The sequence below is a fragment of the Ips typographus genome, linkage group LG12 (genome assembly GCF_016097725.1).
Source record: "Ips typographus isolate SLU linkage group LG12, UJ_Ityp_2.0, whole genome shotgun sequence".
NCBI lineage: Eukaryota > Metazoa > Arthropoda > Insecta > Coleoptera > Curculionidae > Ips > Ips typographus.
In genome coordinates this window covers 2,402,502-2,424,753 of record NC_138433.1, presented here as the reverse complement: position 1 = coordinate 2,424,753, position 22,252 = coordinate 2,402,502, and the positions used below count along the sequence as shown (strand labels likewise).

Genomic DNA, 22,252 nt, shown 5'->3' with positions numbered 1-22,252 from the left:
GACTGTTCTTTAAAACTGTGTTTTTGGCAGTTTAAACTTTGACACCGCTTTTCTCCCCGACTGTACCTAATTTTGTAATGTTTTTTTAGGTTATTGGATAGGAAATTTAATGAAGATTCCAAAAATGTGCTTAAAACTGTAATTTTCTTACTCCAAGTGGGATTTACAGGCGATTTTGTCCCTGACTGTCTTTTCAAATTGAGATTCTGACAGTTCAAACTTTGACACCGTTTTTCTCCCTGACTGTACCAAATTTTGGAATGTTTCTTACGTCATTAAATAGGAAATTTAATGAAGATTCCAAAAATGTGCCTAAAATTGTTATTTTTTCACTTCAATTGGGTTTTGCAGGCGATTTTGTGCCTGACTGTCCTTTTAAACTGTGTTTCTGACAGTTTAAACTTTGACACCGCTTTTCTCCCTGACTGTACCGAACTTGACAGTGTTTTTTTAGGTTATTGGATAGGAAATTTAATGAGGATTCCAAAAATGTGCTTAAAACTGTCATTTTCTCACTCCAAGTAGGATTTACAAGCGATTTTGTCCCTGACTGTCCTTTTAAACTGTGTTTCTGACAGTTTAAACTTTGACGCCGCTTTTCTTCTTGACTGTACTCGATTTGACAGTGTTTTTTTAGGTTATGGGATAGGAAATTTAATGAAAATTCCAAAAATGTGCTTAAAACTGTCACTTTCTTACTCCAAGTGGATTTTACAGGCGATTTTGTACCTGACTGTCCTTTGAAACTAGGTTTCTGGCTGATCAAACTTTGACACCGCTTTTCTCCCTGACTGTACCCAACTTGACAGTGTTTTTTAGGTTATTGGATAGGAAATTTAATGAGGATTCCAAAAATGTGCTTAAAACTGTCATTTTCTGACTCCAAGTGGGTTTTACACGCGATTTTGTCCCTGACTGTCTTTTCAAACTGTGTTTTTGGAAGTTTATACTTTGACACCGCTTTTCTCCCTGACTGTACTCGATTTGACAGTGTTTTTTTAGGTTATGGGATAGGAAATTTAATGAGGATTCCAAAAATGTGCTTAAAACTGTCATTTTTTCACTCCAAGTGGGTTTTACAAGCAATTTTGTGTCTGACTGTCCTTTCAAACTGTGTTTCTGACAGTTCAAACTTTGACACCGTTTTTCTCCCTGACTGTACCAAATTTTGTAATGTTTTTTACGTCATTAAATAGGAAATTTAATGAGGATTCCAAAAATGTGCTTAAAACTGTAATTTTCTCACTTCAAGTGGGTTTTGCAGGCGATTTTGTGCCTGACTGTCCTTTTAAACTGTGTTTCTTACAGTTTAAACTTTGACGCCGCTTTTCTTCCTGACTGTACCCGATTTGACAGTGTTTTTTTAGTTTATTGGATAGGCAATTTAATGAGGATTCCAAAAATGTGCTTAAAACTGTCATTTTCTTACTCCAAGTGGGTTTTACAAGCGATTTTGTCCTTGACTATCCTTTGACCCGTGTTCATTGCACCAAACCAGTTTTTCTTAAATAACTCAAAAACGGTAAAAGTTAGAAAAAAATTGTAAGAGACCAAAAATATGACCGATTTGAACATTTGTTGCATCAAATCAATCAATTATGCGGATTTTCAGTGAAACTTAACCAAAAAAAACTGAAACAAGCCTAAAAACGACTTAAAATAGGTTTAATATCGTAGAAAACACGTGTTTTCTGTGCTATATTAGACTCCTAAGCGGGTGGTATATAGTTTATGTCATTCCTGCCACACTGGAAATCAAGCCAAATTGCGGTGACGTCACAGCTGCTAATATTGGCAGTGTTGTCAAAGTGTGCAGAAAAAACTAAACTGACTGATAATAACTTTCCCAGACCATCGAGATATCAATGATTTGTTTTAGTATTAATTGCTCATTATGACGTCACAGCAATTCAGTTTGATTTTTCCTTATATACACAGCAAGAGTTGTCTTTCAGGTTTGTTAATATATTATTGATATCAATGTTTCTTTCCACTCAGTGTGATTATGATGAAATTGACGCTTAATATTGCACTTAGAGGATTTAATCCATTTTTTATTTAAAAATAGAAAAAAAAAACTAAATATACACCAGAACGTATAGGGGAAATCAAACTAAAGGACAATGACGTCATCGCCAGTAAGAAACAATTCACAGAAGTCACGAATTTTAAATGGGACACCCTGTATATTTGTAGGTAAGTGTGGATTGAGCAACACAGTGACGCAAAAAGAACACAAACCAAAATTAGTTAAAATAGTGTCACCTGACTGATTACAGGTTTGTTTGTCCTCCAGGAACAGTATTGTCAATGTAGTTTGGTAAAAATGGCGGTTGGAGGACAGCTTTGAATGATTCGTAAATAATAAAGTTTTGTTTTGCAATGTGGTTGATAACGACTCATAGCTAGGCAGTTTTTAATCAAGATGGTTGCTGGAGGACAAACACATCCGCTTAGACTGTGACACAGTCGTATATAAAAGTCAAGGATTAATTTTTTAAACAGTTTTTTTGTGTTTTTTTCTGTGAATAATATTTACTTTTTCCGCCCGGTATAATCGGCCAAAACTGGTAGATCAGGGTCTATTCAACGATATCTCGATTGGCAAAATGAAATGAAGAAACCGGCCCTCGTTTGCCTTGAATCTAAAAGTTCGCGGAAGCGTTTACGTATGCGGGGAACACCTTCGTTTTACGTCATTTCGACGTTTTTTTGTTTCCTTTATACACCTTGTTTTGTTCATAACCTCACATTTTTGGTTAGATTAAGGCACATCAATGCTACGCGTGAACTTCCTGCGTCGATTTCCTGAAGAATGAACTATATGTACCTTCAAAATCGGTGAAACAGACTGTACTAGAGCAACAAAGTCTGATTTGTGCACCAACTCGTTTAACCTCAAATTACTCGCTTATTTGACAAGTTACGTCAAAATGTCATTGAAGCGAAAAGATAGTCCAGACTCTAAGCTTTCTGAAAATGTGGTCACGTGATTTAATAGCTCTGGCCGTTTGGTCGCTAGAGGGCGTCAAAGTTACCCTACCAACTTTCCTCAAATTTTTTAGTGCACCAACTCGTTTAACCTCAAAATACTCGCTTATTTGACAAATGACGTAAAAATGTCATTGAAGAGAAAGGATAGTCCAGACTCTAAGCTTTCTGAAAATGTGATCACATAGTTTAATAGCTATGACCGTTTGGTCGCTAGAGGGCGTCAAAGTTGCATTAGCAACTTTCCTCAAAATTTCAATTCAACAACTTTTGACATTTAACCTCAAATTACTTACTTATTTGACAAATGACGTTAAAATGTCATTGAAGAGAAAAAGTAGTCGAGATTTTAAGCTTTCTGAAAATGTGATCACATGATTTAATAGTTCTGACCATTTGGTCGCTAGAGGGCGTCAAAGTTGCCCTACCAACTTTCCTAAAAATTTTTAGTGCACCAACTCGCTTAACCTCAAAATATTCGCTAATTTGACAAGTTACGTCAAAATGTCATTGAAGAAAAAAGATAGTCGAGATTCTAAGCTTTCTGAAAATGTGATCACGCGATTTAATAGCTATGACCGTTTGGTCGCTAGAGGGCGTCAAAACTGCCCTACCAACTTTTCTCAAATTTTTAGTGCACCAACTCGTTTAACCTCAAAATATTCGCTTATTTGACAAGTTACGCCAAAATGTCACTGAAGCGAAAAGATAGTACAGACTCTAAGCTTTCTGAAAATGTGATCACATGATTTAATAGCTATGACCGTTTGGTCGCTAGAGGGCGTCAAAGTTGCCCTACCAAAATTAAAGTTAGCGACAAACTGTCAAATGCATTTTCTAGTTTAATGAGTCCAATTTTGACAGTTGTGACGTTTGATTGCTCGTTTCTAATTGACGTGACAACTGTCAAAGTTCTCTGCATAATAAATAACATGCCAGCAATGCCAAATAGGCCCCCATCCAAGCTATACAATTGGAATGCCTTCCTGAAACAGAGTAAATACAGTTTGAATGTGTTTTATAGCTTCATGAAAGCGAATTTGACTTGTATTATCAACAACTTGACAGTCCATCGAGCTATAAATCTGATAGCCTTTTGTTTAAAACACTAATGTCATTACGTGTCATTTTCGCTTGGCGTCACGCGCCTTTCCAAGGGAAACCACCGTACACGAGGCAGCACGTTTGAAGCAAATTTCGCCCTTAAAAGCTTTTTTCCTTCCATCACCCTGTATAGCGCGTAATCGTTACGTAATTAGAATGTATCTTCGAACCGTCCAATTAAATTATTACGGCACGTCCGTGTGTAACAAAAATTTTTAAGCTTCGTTGCCTTGAATTCACTTTCCCTCTTCGACTTTCTTTCGTCTTGAAAGTGGAACGTACCATTGATTATACCATTTTTGATGGTATAATAGCGCGTCAAAAATTGACGTAATCAATACGAAAACAAACCACCATACAGTCTGTCAATGACCAAATTGCAGTGACGTTTCGGTTTTGCCAACAATTTTGTCTGAAGGAGAAATGGTTAGTAAAGTTCGTTTTTGCTTTCGGTGGAACCGAATTTTAACGCTGAATCCAGTTTGAGTGGCAAACAATTTCAGGGCAATTTCGACCTTATTTACTTATTTAATAAAATGTCGTTAAAGCTCAATTTGCCCTGTCATCGTGTCGATTTGTTACGATAAATCGCGTTTAAACTGCGTTTAGTTTCATGGCAATTTGAACCTAATTGACATTCGGAATTTTTCTGTAAAAAATGTCAATTTCAAAATGATTATTGACGTTTTTGACAGCTTTAGAAAATTCAGATGTTTAGTAGAGGCACTTTCCAAGCTTGTAATTGACTTTCTACGGTCACGTGACTATTTGGCTTACATTTCTAGCCGAACAGCTTTTTCAGGCTTGTAATTGGTCTACAGAGGTCACGTGACTGTTTTACGTGCTCTGTAAGGCATTTTCAAGGTTTTTAGCACAAAGTTGGGTTTAAAAACCATTTTTCAAGCTTCCTTGCTCAATTTGGACTTGTCAAACTGTTTTGAAGCTTGCTATTGGTCTGCAGCGGTCACGTGACTGTTGCGCATGTTCTGTATGACATTTTCAAGATTTTTAACTTAAATTTTCGTATAAAAACATTTTTCAAGTTTGTGATTCGCTTTTCGGGATCACGTGACTGTATGGCGCACATTTCTAGCTTAACTTTGACCTGTCAGAGGATTTTCACGCTTGCAATTGGTCTACAGCGGTCACGTGACTGTTGTGTATGGTCTGTATGACATTTTTAATGTTTTTAGCACAAAATTGGGTTAAAAACCATTTTTCCAGCTTGTAATTGTCTTTCTGAGGTCACGTGACGGTTTCGTGTACATTTCAAGCTTAATTTGGGCTTGTCAGACTGTTTTGAAGCTTGCAATTGGTCTGCAAAGGTCACGTGACTGTTGGGCATGTTCTGTAAGGCATTTTTAAGGTTTTTAGCACAAAATTTGGTTAAAAACCATTTTTTCAGCTTGTAATTGTCTTTCTAAGGTCACGTGACCATTTCGTTTACATTTCTAGCTTAATTTGGACTTGTCAGACTGTTTTGAAGCTAGCAATTGGTCTGCAGAGGTCACGTGACCGTATGGCGTACATTTCTAGCTTAACTTTGACCTGTCAGAGGATTTCCAAGCTTGCAATTGGACTACAGAGGTCACGTGACTGTTTTATGTGCTCTGTAAGGCATTTTCAAGGTTTTTAGCACAAAATTTGGTTAAAAATCATTTTTCAAGCCTGTAATTGTCTTTCTAAGGTCACGTGACGGTTTTGTTTACGTTTCTCGCTTAATTTGGACTTGTCAGGCTGTTTTAAAGCTTGCAATTGGTCTACTGCGGTCACGTGACTGTTGCGCGTTGTTCTGCTTGGCATTTTCACGATGTTTAGCTTGAATTTTGATTAAAAGCTGTTTTTTAAGCTTGTAAAGGCCACGTGACTATTTTGCTTACAGTTCTAGCTTAATTTTTACAAGTCAGATAATTTTTAAGCTTGCAATTGGTCTACAAAAGTCACGTGACTGTTTCACATGTTCCAAATGGTATTTTCAAGGTTTTTAACTGAAATTTTGCTTAAAACGTATTTTCCAAGCTGGTAATTGTCTTTCTAAAGTCACGTGACCATTTCGTGTACATTTCTAGCTTAATTTTGACCTGTCAGAGGATTTTGAAGCTTGCAATTGGACTACAGAGGTCACGTGACTGTTGCGCATGTTCTGTATGACATTTTCAAAGTTGCTTACATTTATAGCTTAATTTTCAGCTGTTAGTGGCTTATCAGGCTTGCGATTGGTCTACAAAGGTCACGTGGGCTATTGTGCGTGTTCTGAATGGTGTTTTCAAGATTTTTCGCTTAAATTTCGGTTTAGTTACAGTTAGAGCTAAACGGTTTAAATCCAATATGGCGGCCATCATTATAGTAGGCCTTTGAAAAACTCTCATTTGAGCAAAATTTCGGTGCGATTTTCCATTTAATGGTGAATAACTCGATTATTTGACACATTCTGGTAAAACACCCCAGAAAACAAAAGAAAGCTAATGAACAGGGCTATCGAGTGACGTTGACGGGACTGGGTTAGGTTGTCCCGTTTGGTCGCTAGAGGGCGTCAAAGTTGACTCTTCAAACAAAGGAGCTAAACAAAACACAGTTATTGGATTTTTTTATAGTTTATAGTGAAAATCAGAGTGGTTGGCTGTAACGTCATTTTTTAAAGTTCACAACATAACAATTCCTGAAACAAGCGATTTCATGCTCTAGTTCCTACGTCATTTTAAAAATGATAAACAAAAGGGTAACGAACGAGTTTCTTTTTTTTTTTCTAAGCCTACTATACCTACTTGATAAACCAACCAATAATAAGTGTATGTATACGATACAATTGATAAGATTCTGGTAAAAATGTACTGTTTTCCATGAAACTTGGTAGATTAGAGTTCAAAGATCTTGACAAATCTCCCTTATCGGGGTTTTATTTTTTTCCTAAATTATTATCTATTTTTAGTACAAAATATTGCTTATCTATCAAACTGAGAGGATCAAGTGTTTACTTTTCCCGTCAAGTCAAACATATTTGACTACGGATTTTCTTCTCCGTTATCACTTGTACACAGTGTAGGTAGAGCGGTGATCAAACAACATGACGGTGACGTCACGTCCAAGTTTGCGCGTTGTTGCCAAATGTCACTCTCTGAAGATTTCTTGAAAGTTTAGTGTCTAGGCTTATCTAACATTGCCCAGACGTGTTTTAAGCAAAATTTTATCATTTACCCTCTAGCGGCTAAACGGTGCAACTTAGCACACTCTTGTCAACGTCACGTGATAGCCCTTTTAATTAGCTTTCTTTTGTTTTCTCGTGTGTTTTACCAGGATTTTTCAAATAACCGAGTTATTCGCCATTAAATGGCTTGGTGCGCCAAAATAGGACTTCACCAAGGCTTTCGACTTTTGCTCCGCCATTTTGGTGCCACCCCTCTGCAAAATTGGGTTTTTTTTCCCTAATTTGACTTCAGAAATTCAATTTTGCTGTCAAAATTACCGTTTTCGCTGTGACCTTGAAAATATACGTTTCCTGTCATTTTTTTGGCAGTTTTCAGGGCGTGGCCCTCTTCTAAGGGCCGTAATCGCCCTTTGACACTTCACCGCACATTTCTAGTGTCAATTCAAAGATTCTTTTTTGGTTGCATATATGGTGAAAGTTTCAAACCCCTAACCCAAACCGTTTACGAGATATTTGCCAAAAACCACAAAAATGGTCAGTCAACTTTGACTCCCTCTAGCGGTCAAACGGTTCAACTTAGCGCAGTCTTGTCAACGTCACGTGGTAGCCCCATTCATTAGCTTTCTTTTGTTTTGTGTGTGTTTTACCAGAATGTTTCAAATAAGCGAGTTATGGACGATTTTTTGGAAAAGTGCACCGAAATTTAGTCCAAATGATGGTTTTGCCCAGTCTACTACTATACTGATAGCCGCCATATTGGATTTCAACTTGTCAAAGTGTCAAAATTTAACTGATTTTGGTCTGGGGAATAAGAAATTGTTGATTTCCGCCATTGGGTCAGTGACCTTGAAATTAGGGTATTTCTAGCAGTTTTAAGGGCGTGGCACTCTAAAAAGAATGACAAATGACATTTCACGTCACATTTCCGCCACTAAAAGTGTCCAATCCTGTTTTTGTCTGTCAACTGTCAAAATTCAGAACCACAAACCTATAAAAGCACTTAACATTAAAAAAAATCATTAAGAACGACCGTTTGCTATGATTTGACTAGAACAAGTCCAATTTACTACTTTCAAGTGACACAAATGACGGTTTTGACGTTAGTGACAGTTGTCACGTGATACTACCTTCATTTACTTAAACGGTCACGTGACAAGTGCAAAAAATCGCAGTAAACTGATAAAGCAAGCTTGAAACGAAACGAAACGAGGTTTCGAGTGATTTACTTCCACTTTATAGTTTTATGGTTCGTTTTTTGACATTTCTGACCGACAGAAAGTGTGTACTCTTGTCTTTAAAGTGTCAACTGTCTAAATTCGGTACCATGAACCTATAAATACACTTAACATACAAAAAAAGAACAACTTGACAACGACTAGTCCAATTTACTTCATTCAAGTGACACAAATGACAGTTTTGACGTTAGTGACAGTTGTCGCGTGACCTTAAAACAGTCTTGTCTTAGACTGTCACGTGACAAGTGTAAAAACAAGTAAGGTGTGAAACAACTTTAGGTTTTTGTTTAAATTTTTTGAAAATTTTAACTTTAATAGGGCAAAACCCAGTGGTTTTAGGCAACAAAAAAAACCACTCTATTTTATCACTTACAGGGTGATTCAATATACCATTTGAAAGCCCTTTAAATACTCTTTTGATCACTCTATATAGCATTTTTAGTGAACGTGTCAAGTAACTGAGTTATTTGCTGTTAAAGACCGTGTACTCTCAAATTTGACAGCGGCTGTTTTAAAAGTCAATAATTCGATTATTTTACCACTTACAGGGTGATTCAATATATCATTTGAAAGCCCTTTAAATACTCTTTTGATCACTCTATATCGCATTTTTAGTTATCGTGTCAACTTTCTGAGTTATGTGCCGTTAAAGACAGTTGGGTGTCAATTTAACAATGGCTGCTTTAAACGTCAATAACTCGGTTATTTTACCACTTACAGGATAATTTAATTGACATTTGAAAAGTTTGACCATACTGTACAGTATCTATGATCGTTCGGAACAGTTTCGGTCTCGCGCAAAATTTTCGTAACTAACTGTTTCCAAGATATTTGATTTTTTTGAAAATTGCATAAAATTTTTGAAAATTCAGTATTTTTGAGGTTAGAGCATTCGTACAAAGCTGTTGAAGTTCGTTTTGAATTGCTTTTTCACCTCGTGCTAGCCGCAATACGATTAAACATATACAGGGTGTTCGAAAAAAACAGTTTAATTCTTGTCAGGAAACGTGGCAACGTTGCCATACGTTTGACGTGCAAACACGTCTAGTGTCACGACGTGTGTGTTAGAGTAGGATAGCGCTAGTTCTTAAATGTCAAAAAACACAATAATCGTTTGTCATTTTTGACGTTCCTTTCGGGCTGAACAAGTGTGAGAGCAGGATAGAGATAGTTCTGTGTAGGTCAACGTCAGAAATGTCAAACAAATGAATAATGGACTAATAGGTGGTGTTTTTAAGCATTATTTTGCGCGGGTACCAATAAAGGATAGACGAGGAACCGCATAGCCGCGGGTACCGTTTTTTCTCTCTCTCTGACCATGAATTTAACTTGCATCCGCGTGTAGATGGGTTTAAAAAAAAAAAACCAACCTAAAAGTGGTTTCAAGGCCTCCTAACCATTTATATACCTTCTTTGGCATGTTTTCGTGGGTCACTTGGCCGAACCTGTATTTTTGGTACCCCTTAAGAACCCTTCGAGCCAGTGGCGTCCGGGCGTCTCACTTTTTTGGCGACAAAGTTAATTAAAGTCTGGGTACCGAAAAGTTGACCAGATAGTACCCAGAACCAGCGATAATGCGGAAAATACGATCCCAATGCACACCTAAATGAAATTCAATGCTTTTGTTTACTGATACTGCAACGACACTATATAATTACGATTATTCAACAGTAATCGTAACCTTGAAAAAGCGATTTCCATGGTTCGTTACCATTTTTTGTTTGGTATCAGTCAGTAAATAAATACTTACAAATTTCCGCTTAAATGCAATACATTTCCTCTGCTTAGCGCTCAGTCATTACGGTCGATTTTCGTTTGGCAGCGCTACGCTAGCTTACGCGAAAACCTATTGTTTCGCTGAACTGTTTCAAGCGAAACTCGACCGTAACGATATTTTTTATTCCAATGTCAGAAATAGGATGTAAATCGCATTTTCTAGTGCGTGACACCAACTTAGATTTGATATCATTCGGACTAGAAATGTACGGATTACGGACCTGCACTTAACTGTCAAATATCTGACTTTGCTGCAGTATTCAGGGCCGTACTCCAGTGGTTTAAATGAATTAAGGTTGTCATTAAGTACAACGCCGCTTTCAAAATTGCACCAAAAATTTGATTTTAAGGTTAGGAACGTCATTTTTTGCGTCAAAATGAGAGAACAAAAATCGAGGAAATTCGGGACTGAAATACAATTTTAGTCACTTTTTTCGAAATTTTGGGGTTACGGCACTGAAATTTGTTGTGCGAGCAGTTAGTTAACCTCACAATCCAGGGACGTAGTGCAAATTTTCCTTAAACAACTCAAATTTCACTGAAATTGTGAGAAAATTAAGGAAGTTCAGTAAAAATGCATTGAAACACAATTTCAGTCACTTTTTTCGAAATTTTGGGGTTACGGTCCTGAAATTTGCTGCGCAAACACTGACATTTCCTTTACAGACAGTTAATTAACCTCAAAATCCAGGGACGTACTGCACTTTTTCCTTAAACAACTCAAATTTCATTGAAATTGTGCGAAAATTAAGGAAGTTCAGGAAAAATGCATTGAAACACAATTTCAGTCACTTTTTCCGAAATTTTGGGGTTACGGCCCTGAAATTTGCTTCACAGACAGTTAATTAACTTTAAAATCCAGGCACGTACCGGAAAATTTCACAAACCACCCTAATTTCACTCAGACTATACTAAAATCATAAAAAATGCAAGAAAACACAATTTCAGCCAGAAATTCTGCAATTTAAAGGTTACGGTCCTGAAATTTGCTGCGCAAACACTGACATTTCCTTTACAGACAGTTAATTAACCTCACAATCCAGGGACGTACTGCACTTTTTCCTTAAACAACTCAAATTTCATTGAAATTGTGCGAAAATTAAGGAAGTTCAGGAAAAATGCATTGAAACACAATTTCAGTCACTTTTTCCGAAATTTTGGGGTTACGGTCCTGAAATTTGCTGTGCAGACAGTTAATTAACCTCAAAATCCAGGGACGTACTGCAATTTTTTTCCTTGAACAACTCAAATATCATTGAAATTGTGCGAAAATTCAATGAAAATTAAGGAAGTTTCGTAAAAATGCATTGAAACCCAATTTCAGTCACTTTTTTCGAAATTTTGGGGTTACGGTCCTGAAATTTGCTGTGCAGACAGTTAATTAACCTCACAATCCAGGGACGTACTGCAATTTTTCCTTAAACAACTCAAATTGTGCGAAAATACAATGAAAAGTAAGGAAATTCAGAAAAAGTGCATTGAAACTCAATTTTAGTCACTTTTTCCGAAATTTTGGGGTTACGGCCCTGAAATTTGCTGTGCAGACAGTTAATTAACTTTAAAATCCAGGCACGTACCGGAAAATTTCACAAACCACTCTAATTTCACTCAGACTATACTAAAATCATAAAAAATGCAAGAAAACACAATTTCAGCCAGAAATTCTGCAATTTAAACGTTACGGTCCTGAAATTTGCTGCGCAGACACTGAAATTTGCTTTACAGACAGTTAATTAACCTCACAATCCAGGGACGTACTGCACTTTTTCCTTAAACAACTCAAATTTCACTGAAATTGTGCGAAAATACAATGAAAATTAAGAAAGTTCAGTAAAAATGCATTGAAACACAATTTCAGTCACTTTTTCCGAAATTTTTGGGTTACGGCCCTGAAATTTGCTGCGCAGACACGGAAATTTCCTTTACAGACAGTTAATTAACCTCACAATCCAGGGACGTACTGCAATTTTTCCTTAAATAACTCAAATTGTGCGAAATTTCACTGAAATTGTGCGAAAATTCAGTGGTGAATTAAACGACTGTATTTAATTGACACATTAAGTCACGTGAGCTGCGCGTGACACCCACGACGTTTCGAACGTTTTTACAAGCTTCTTCAGGAACTTTTTATTTTTTTACTTGTCTAGTAGTGCGGTTTGGTACCACTTTTCCGGTAAAAACACCATTTTTCTCAAATTTACTGTTTGACCAAAAAAATAAAATGGATTTTACAGCATATCAACGCAGATATTTGTCCCTCGCTGTGTAAATGTTATTCTTGCACAGACAAATACAGGGGGAACCAAGGCCGAAACTGTACAAATACTGTACGATACTGGGTGTGTAAATAAACACTTTTTCCGTTTGATTTCTGCCATCGAAAAGCCGATAATTCAAATGAAAAATATAAGAGAAACTGATTTTTCTGTTCCGAGCAGTCAAATGGATTCAAAACAGGTAGGCAGGCTGGCCAGCGGACCGGTTTTTGTCGCGCAACCACTCTCGATGACGAAAACGTAATTAAAACTCAAACAACTATTCATACATTCATATTTTTATGATAGTTGGAATGGTAAATAGTTTTGAATGAACTATACACACACACACACAGTAAAATTGCGCAAATCGTCAAGGTTTCAGTTAAAAGGAAAAACGTCAATTTGGTTGAAAATTGCTTGAAACTTGTTACAGTCCTAATGGATTTTGCCGTACAAACTGGACTTGCTAGCAAGCGATAATCGACCCTAATGAATTCACTGTTTAGTTGAGTTAATGACGTTTAAAGCAGCCAGTGTTAAATTGACACCCAACTATCTTTAACCGCACATAACTCAGTTATTTGACACGTTTACTAAAAATGCTATACAGAGTGATCAAAAGCGTATTTAAAGGGCTTTCAAATGATATATTGAATCATCCTGTACGTGGTAAAATAACCGAGTTATTGACGTTTAAAATAGCCGCTGTCAAATTTGAAAGGTCACAATCTTTAACAGCAAATAACTAGGTTATTTGACATTTTGACTAGAGACACTATACAGGGTGGTCAAAAGTACGTTTCACGTACGTTCGTTTTGACAGCTGACAGTTGTGAAATTCCTGTCATTTTGAGACACTCTGTATAAAAAATATTAACGAATTCAAAGTGAAAATGATTGAAAAGTTCATGGTTCTTTTACTCTGATGAGTAGTGCAGTCGGCGGACGGCGGTTTGAAAGCGACGTTGCCAGTGCAGCGCGCCTACAAATGGTAAACAAGCGACGTTGCCGGTGCCTTTGGTACCAGGAACCCGACCTGCACTGGTACTACTAGCCGAATTGTTTGTTTTATTTTTAGAATTGTTGCATAGCGGCGCGGACAGATGTAAAACGAATTATTATGCCACTAGGGAACGGATCGGATTGAGCTGAAAAAGTGTGGTTATAAGGTCGAAAGGTTCCCTCCACATACACATAAATCACGCCGATTTTACATGACAATCGAATATACATACAATGCAATTTGGCGACACACTGTATAAGTCAAGTAATGTCAAAATAACAAGCCCCTGTTACGTCATCGCAGTATTACTTTGATTTTTACCGTTTAAACTAAATGTGGTAACGATAAACTTTTAACCTTAAAAAATATCACAAAATAACATAAACAATACGGTTCATTCAAGTTATCAGTACAGTTACATAACAACAAGTCTAAATCAAAGTAATGTACGGTGTGACGTAACAAGGTGTGTGTGACGTTTTTGACAGCTGTCAGTTTATCAAACGTCACGTTTACCGCGAGCGAAAATCAAACAAAATTAGTGTGACGCAATAGCTGCCTATCCTGGAAAGTTACCAAATTGTGATTATTTTAGTCGTCAGTTGACGTAAATGATTAACAGTGGTGACGTCACAGCAATTTTGTTTGAATTTCAGTATAGGCCTGTAAAAGTGCCTGTTAAGCTTTATTAGTTTTTGATAGCTGTCATTTGGTTTGACGCCCTCTAGCGGCCAAACTATTTAACCAATCACTTAATGTTTCATTATGGTTGAAAAGTGCATTTTATTGTCTATCCATTGACATATAAAAGTCTATACTTTGTTGGTTAAATAAGATAGTTTTTAAAGTTTTAACGAAACAGTGCATAAAAATTGGTTAAGAAACTTTAGTCAACTTTGACGCCCTCTAGCGGCCAAACTGTTTAACCAATCACTTAATTTTTCAACATGGTTGGAAAGTGCATTTAATTGTCTATCCATTGACATATAAAAATTTATAGCTTATTTGTTAAATAAGATAGTTTTTTAAGTTTTAACGAAACCCATTTTGTACAAGAAAGTTTCTAAATCTGGTACTAATTTATTATTTGTCCCAAATCTGGTTTTTCTACCCACCATTCAACCTCACCCCGGGCGGTACCACCTGAAGCTGGGTTAATAGCCACCCTCGTAAAAAGATTGAATAACAGAGAAAAATTTGACCTGAAAACAGTGGGAGGAATAACAAAAAAAAAGTCAAAATCTCACCGTATAACGTAAAAAATTGTTTTTAGATTTTCCAATTTTTGTCCTGTCATTGTCGTACTCTTAACCCACTGCGCAGTTTTTGTGACTAACACGTGTGTAAAGAAGGGTCTTTTTCACCAGCCTTCTATGTACAATTTTAACTTAAATCTCATCACCGCACTCATATAACGTAAATCAAACTAAATGACCGTGACGTCACATTAACGGTTTGTGTCATTTATCACTTTTAAGTAAATCGGTCAGTTGAATTAGTGAAGTGACTACGTTTTACCTTTTATAATACTAATTAAGTCATAGTTGTCACACCACTTGACTCAATGCGACTGTGACGTCATAATGCAAATTTCCTTGATCCGCACTATATTTATGCGATATTTTTCTACTTAATAGTCATTTCAGTTCCATGATTTTATGTTAATTCGACAAGCTTACACGTTTTCTACGACTGGAATTGCACACATTTTTAAGTAATACGCTATCCTTGAGCGTGCAATGGAACGTGCAAGGCAACTTTCTTTGTTTTGCACCTACAAAAATCGCCCAGAACCAACTAATAATCGCTTACAAACAAGGAAGGAAAAAAAAGTGAAAGTTTTTGGTCGAATTCGGTGACTCGACTAAATTGTAGCGAAAATGGTTAATCACAGCTGTCCTCCAGCCGCCATTATGTTCACTCCCTGGAGGACAAACAAACCTGTAAGCTGTATTAGGTTGTTGTAGTGGTACAGGCCAGTTTGGATTATTAAATATTTCAAATCAAACGATCAGAAAACTGACTTTAAAATGGTTAATCACAGCTGTCCTCCAGCCGCCATTTTTCTACTCCTGGAGGACAAACAAAACTCAGAAACTAGTCATTTTAGATGTTTTGATTGTTGTAGTGGTACAGAACAGTTTGGATTATTAAATATTTTGAATTAAACGAGCAGGGAATTTACTTTAAAATGGTAATTCACAGCTGTCCTCCAGCCGCCATTTTTCCACTCCTGGAGGACAGACAAAACTCAGAAACTGGTGATTTTAGATGATTAGGTTGTTGTAGTGGTACAGGACAGTTTCGATTATTAAATATTTCGAATCAAACGAGCAGGGAATTTACTTTAAAATGGTAATTCACAGCTGTCCTCCAGTCGCCATTTTTCCACTCCTGGAGGACAAACAAAACTCAGAAACTGGTTATTTTAGATGATTAGGTTGTTGTAGTGGTACAGGACAGTTTCGATTATTAAATATTTCAAATCAAACGAGCAGAAAATTGATTCTAAAATGGTAATTCATAGGTGTCCTCCAGCCGCCATTTTTCCAGCTCCTGGAGGACAAACAAAACTCAGAAACTGGCGATTTTAGATGATTAGGTTGTTGTAGTGGTACAGGACAGTTTGGATTATTAAATATTTCAAATCAAACGATCAGAAAACCTTAAAATGGCAATTGAAAACTGTCCTCCAGCCGCCATTTTCCAGCTCCTGGAGGACAAACAAAACTCAGAAACTGGCGATTTTAGATGATTAGGTTGTTGTAGTGGTACAGGGGGGTTTCAATAATTAAACTTTCCCATTAAACGAGCAGAAACGTATTTGAAACAACAACAACAACAAACATATGGCAAAAAGGATTTGTGGGCAGGTAGTATGGTACAGGTTTACCAAGGTTAACGTGAACATAACACAACGTGATTATTATAGGAAGTTGTTAGTTATTTTTCATGTTTTGAAGGCTGTTTTAACTATCAGCGGACCCGGAACTTGATATTCTAGCCTAGGATGAGTTAGTTTTGATTGATTGCGGTTTTTTCCTATCAATTTGGTGGAAAAACGTGCACTTAATGCGACTTTAAATGCACATAATTGATACGGTACGGAAGTAAATGAAAATAGTACAGATTATTCGTGTGGAAAGTTTGGTTAGGTTTTTCTGTCCAGAAACCAGTCAGTTTTGCTGAAAATTTGAAATTGTGACGCAACTGTCATTTTTTGTGTTTTTTGCACTTTTTCACTTATATACGATACGGACTTTTATACTTCAATGGATAGCTAATAAAACGGGCTTTCTAAAAATATACCCACTTTTGTTTGTGGGTTTACTCGTTTGGCCGCTAGGGGGCTTCAAAGTTGACTAATATTTTCTGGTAATTTTCTATGCCCTCTATTGTTTAACAACCCTGAGGTCTCTTATTTGACTGATTACAGTTGTCAGGTGACCGTCTAAGACAAGAGGGTTGTAATATCACGTGACAAATGTCAAAATTTTCTGAACTCTGTCAAAACTTGAAGAACTGTCATTCGTGTCACTTGAAAGTAGTAAATTGGATTAGTTCTAATAAGATTAGTTAGTTCTTACAGAGCGCCGTAAGATCACGTGACATCTGTCAAAACTGTCATTTGCGTCAACTGTCATCTCATTGATTTGAAAGGCTTAAAAATCTACTTTCTCCGCCTTAGCTAGTTTAAGGGTAGAAATGTGACGTAAAGCGTCATTTGTCAAAATGTAATTTTTTTCTGTCAAAAAATGACAGAAAAGAAATACGAAACCGGTCCACTTAAAGCAAAACGGACATTTTGCTTGGTTAAATCTAATATGGCCGCGGCTAGTATAGCAGGTTCAACAAATCCCCCACTTTAGGATATATTTTCGTGCATTTGTCCAGAAAATCGTCCGTAACTCGCTTATTTGAAACATTCTGGTAAAACACACTAGAAAACAAAAGAAAGCTAACAAACGGGGCTATCACGTGACGTTGACAGGACGCGGTTAAGTTGCTCCGTTTGGCCGCTAGAGGGCGTCAAACTTCACTAATTATTTCTGACAACGTACACCGAAATTTGCGTTGCAAGACCGTTTGCGCAACCACGAAACTGTTAACGCACATGTGGTAGTATTTGACTTGTTATTTATTACTTATCCCCAAACGGATAAGTTCATCTGTTTAAACTAACGTTCACTCAAAGATAAGGCTCTCGACAAACACTTTATTTATACTCGAAGACCGGAAAAAATACAAGAAATCCACACAATATTGGCTTTTACACGGTTATCAGACAGAGGCAGCACTGTTATCTGGTTTTTTTATGGTCGGTAGAGTAAATACGGTCGAAAATTGCTCGAAACCATTAAGAAATGCAATGGAATTTGCCATAAGAGTGGATAAGGGTTGCAAGCAATAATGACCCTAATCAAACGACGGGAATAAGCCTATTTTTTTTTTTAATCATACTGGGTGGCTGAAAATCATCAATATCCACCCAGTATATTGATTATTAGTCCATGAAACTATAAAAGTCAACAAAAAACTTGTTTGACTAGTTTGACACCTCAATGAACTGATTTGGCATTGGAAGTACATACTGAAGTTGACATTTGACAGCTCTACAGACCGGACTCATTAAAATGACAAACATTGACAGCTCCATGGATCGAATTGAATTAAAGTGACAAGTAGGAATGCCCGTGAAGCTATAAAAGCTACAATTAACGGGTTATTAGCCTAATTTAGTGAAAGTTTTTCAGATTATTAATATTTTAATCCATTTTTACGTACGATAAGCGATTTTAAGTGGGGTCAGGTGATGTTTTGGCTTTTGTTACAGCATGCCAGTGACGAAGCACTAAATTAGGATTTTTATCGAAGTTTTGTTAAAATTTTGCATGCTACTACAACCACTTGTGGCGACATCTATTTGAATCCAGTGTGAATTATTTGTTATTATGACGCTGCGGTTTCTGCGCCCCCTGGCGGCCTAACCGTAAATGTAACTACACTGTCAGAAAGCCTACAGTTCGCTCTATCTTTTCACTTCTCTACATTTTTTCTATAACTTCACAAATAATGGAGTTATTGGGAGTTAAAGAGAAGAGTGCTATTTGAGAGGAATTTTTAAATTAACGGTCGTTTTCAGCGCTCCCTGGCGGCCTAACCGTAAATATAAGTACACTGTCAGAAAGCTTACGATCTGTTCTACCTTTTTACTTCTGTACGTTTTTTCTGTAACTTTACCAATAATGGAGTTATTGGGAGTTAAAGAGAAGAGTGCTATTTGAGGGGAATTTTCAAAATAACGGTCGTTTTCAGCGCTCCCTGGCGGCCTAACCGTAAATATAAGTACACTGTCAGAAAGCCTACAGTTCGCTCTATCTTTTCACTTCTCTACATTTTTTCTGTTACTTCACAAATAATGGAGTTATTGGGAGTTAAACAGAAGTGTGCTATTTGAGGGGAATTTTCAAAATAACGGTCGTTTTCAGCGCTCCCTGGCGGGCTATTTGAGGAGAAATTTCAAAATAACGATCTTTCCTAGCGCCCCCTAGCGGGTCCTTGCAGTTATCTGCTTTTCCTCTATCTGCACACACAACAAAAATCAAAAGTCTGTCAAATGTCAAAATTGATGTTAGAGGTTAGGGTTAAGTACGTTTTACGACTTGATGTTGTTAGTTTGTGGTCCCAAGTTTCGTCACGACTGGTGATCATCAGGAATTGAAGACATGCCCGCCACTGACGTTCTATATGTATATATATACAGTGTGATATCAAAGTTTTGAGCCTTTTAGGGCCCTTATTAGTCCCGATAAGATAACAAAAACGACTTTATTTATCTACCAGGGGATGGGAAAGTTATCCGGAGGGTTGAATTTAACCGGCATTTGCCCGCATACCGAGGGTTGTGTAAACACGTGACCCGTATACACGAGACATACGGTATAAATGAAATCCATCCGGGAGGATTGTGCATAATAAATTAAGTTTTCAAACGGGGGGAGGGAAAGGGTGTTAATTAATTATTGCTCTTTGACAGTTGACACTTTAAAGACAGACTGCATCACTTTAATTTGACAGCTGACACAAAAATTTGCTATGGAAACCAAATAATGTGACATTTTTCACTTGTTCTGTTACATTCAAACCATACGTAGCTGCCAATAGGGTTGTTTAAGGGTCCAAGTAGCAAAAACCCTTACAACTAATCGCTTTACTACTAAAAGAAGTTTGTAAGAGGAATTTAATTCTCTACAAGTTTCCTCTTCTGCTGTGACAGGTCAGGTGACTGTTTTCAATTAAATAATATACTGGGTCACGTGTGACTTCACTTTTTTGCTGACCAAATTAAAAAAAGCACTTTGGTAATCAATAATGTAATCAAAATGGATCTAGGTTAAGTTAATTCATATACCAGTTACATAAAAGTGATCACGTGAGTGTATCGGATGTATGGAATGTTCAAATCACGTGTGACAGCTGTCAAATTTCGGTTCCTGTCCAGGCAACAAAGAGCTATTTATGTATGTACAAGACGTCACATTGACTTCAGGAGACAAATCAAGCAAGCAAACAGTGCTCGTGACGAATTTTAATGCTGATTTAACGTAACGTTGATGAATACCAATTGGTACGTCGAAAAACCTTTTTGAAAAGAGGGAAAATAACCACTTAAGGGCCACTCGACTGTACGTAACATATTGCCCTTAAATATGCTGGTATTTATTGAGGGTTATTGTCCAACCAGTGGCGCGTAGCACTGAAAACGCCCCAAATTAGGTAAATTAACAGGATAATGCTACGCCCCTGTTTTTACGGGCTTTTAACATCCCGTATTGCTTATCACACCCTAAAAACCTATTAAAATCACCATTATGAGGGTAGTTTTTGGTATTGTGGGAATGTTCCGGTAATTGACATTGTCACGTATTAGTCAATAGTAGGAAAAATTCAGTTTTAATAATTAAAATTGAACTGCTTAAAAACTCTCAGATGTCCCATCCAGCCATGTCGTTTCATTGATTCTGCATCCGCCATGTCCCATCTATTTACACTCGGCTGGTTCATTGATTGGTTTAAAAGTAGACCTAACCTCAATTTTGCCCCAAAAGTCATTCCAACAAAAACTTTCAAGTAATTTCAGTTTTTTTAGTGAAAATTACTGAAAAAGTAGTAGTTTTACAGTTTAGCGGCCAGAAAAACTGACCTGACCCACCTGAAAATCATTATTAATTACTTAGGAGGTACGTAACTTGCTTTTTGGGGCTGTGTCACTGTTTTAGGCTTTTTCAGCCCTTTACCGATTAGTTGTAAGGGTTTTAGTTACTTGGACCCTTACGCAACCCGATTTGCAGCTACGTATGGTTTGAATGTAACAGAACAAGTGAAAAATGTCACAGTCTGAACTACGTTTAATTTAACCGGTGCACTAATCGCCTTAACTGAAACATAGCGTGTCCCATCTAGAGTCATGTAGGGCAATTTCATTGATTGGTGGAAACCTAACCTCGCTTGTCAGTGACAAAACAGTTTTCTAGTAAATTGGGGCTGTTTTCCCTGAAAAACAGTGAAAATGACTGAAACAAGTGTTGTTTTCAGTTGGATGTGCACATTTTGGGGCCCGGTCGGTGTTTTGTGTAGTTTCTGAAAAGTTTGTGTACTTGACTGGGTTTGACCCTTTCCAACACCAACACCAACAAAAATAGGTAGGAAAATGCTATTTTGAACCTTTTGTCAGGCTTTATTAGTGTAAATAAGGCAAAAACCGCACAATTAACTCATGAAAGTTGTAGTAACAAGATCACTAAAGCTTTTTGTCCCTTTCTACTGCTTATTTAGTAAATTTTTGCCTAAAATGCAGTTCTTTGACACTGGTTAGGCTGAGTTAAACAACAATACAAAACTAGGTGGTGATTTGAATGTGACAGATCAAGTGCTTAAATATCACAGTCAAAACAACACTTAGGGACGCTACTTTCACTTTAGAACAATTTTACTTCAAAAATCTAAAAAAATCAGTCATTTCTACGGAAATAGGACAGAATAAATTTATCCGGAGGTGAAAATACCAGTCTTTAACGTAAAAATGAATAAAACAGTCGCAGTGAACTGGATAGGACACGACGTTTCCTCTCTAGTTATGCTGTGCCTGTGTGTGATTCATTTACCTAGACTAACCTAACCTCACTTTCAGGTCAAATGTCGTTCGGTAAACAATTTTCAAGGAAATCCAGTTTTTTCCGACAAAAACCGAGAAAAATGAATGAAAAAGTGCTGTTTTCCAGTTTGGTGGGCACATTTTGGAACCCTGACAGTGTTTTGTGGGGTCACACCCAGTCTGGAGCGCTTCTGAAAGGTTTCTAGACTTGGATGACTGGTTTAACTTTTTCCAGCACCAACACAGGTAGGAAAATGCTATTTTTGAACCTTTCGTACGCTTTTAGCACATTCTCTCAATGCCAATTAGGCTAAATAAATAGTTCTTGCCTTAAATGCAGTTTCCTGGCACTCGTTAGGTTGGTTTAAACGACAATTCAAAACTAAGTGGTGATTTGAATGTGACAGATCAAGTGCAAAAGAAATCACAGTCAAAACAACACTTAGGGAGGGTACTTTCACTTCAGAACAATTTTACGTCAAATTGACTTTGACAAGGTTACAAAATTGACTGTTTTTACATTGAAAAGCCCCAAACTCTGCTCTACCAAACACTTTAAGTGACATTTTGACGTATCTGTCAAAA

General features: G+C 37.0%; 1 protein-coding gene across 1 annotated transcript in view; it reads left to right on the top strand.

Annotated features, from left to right (window-relative positions):
• arr (low-density lipoprotein receptor-related protein 6) overlaps positions 1-22,252 on the top strand; it is an 89,857-nt gene that overhangs the window by 66,930 nt on the left and 675 nt on the right. Inside the window, exons 26-27 of the transcript XR_014180122.1 lie at positions 21,109-21,215; positions 21,704-21,913. The gene's annotated coding sequence lies outside the window, so the exon portion shown is untranslated. The remainder of the gene's footprint in view (positions 1-21,108; positions 21,216-21,703; positions 21,914-22,252) is intronic.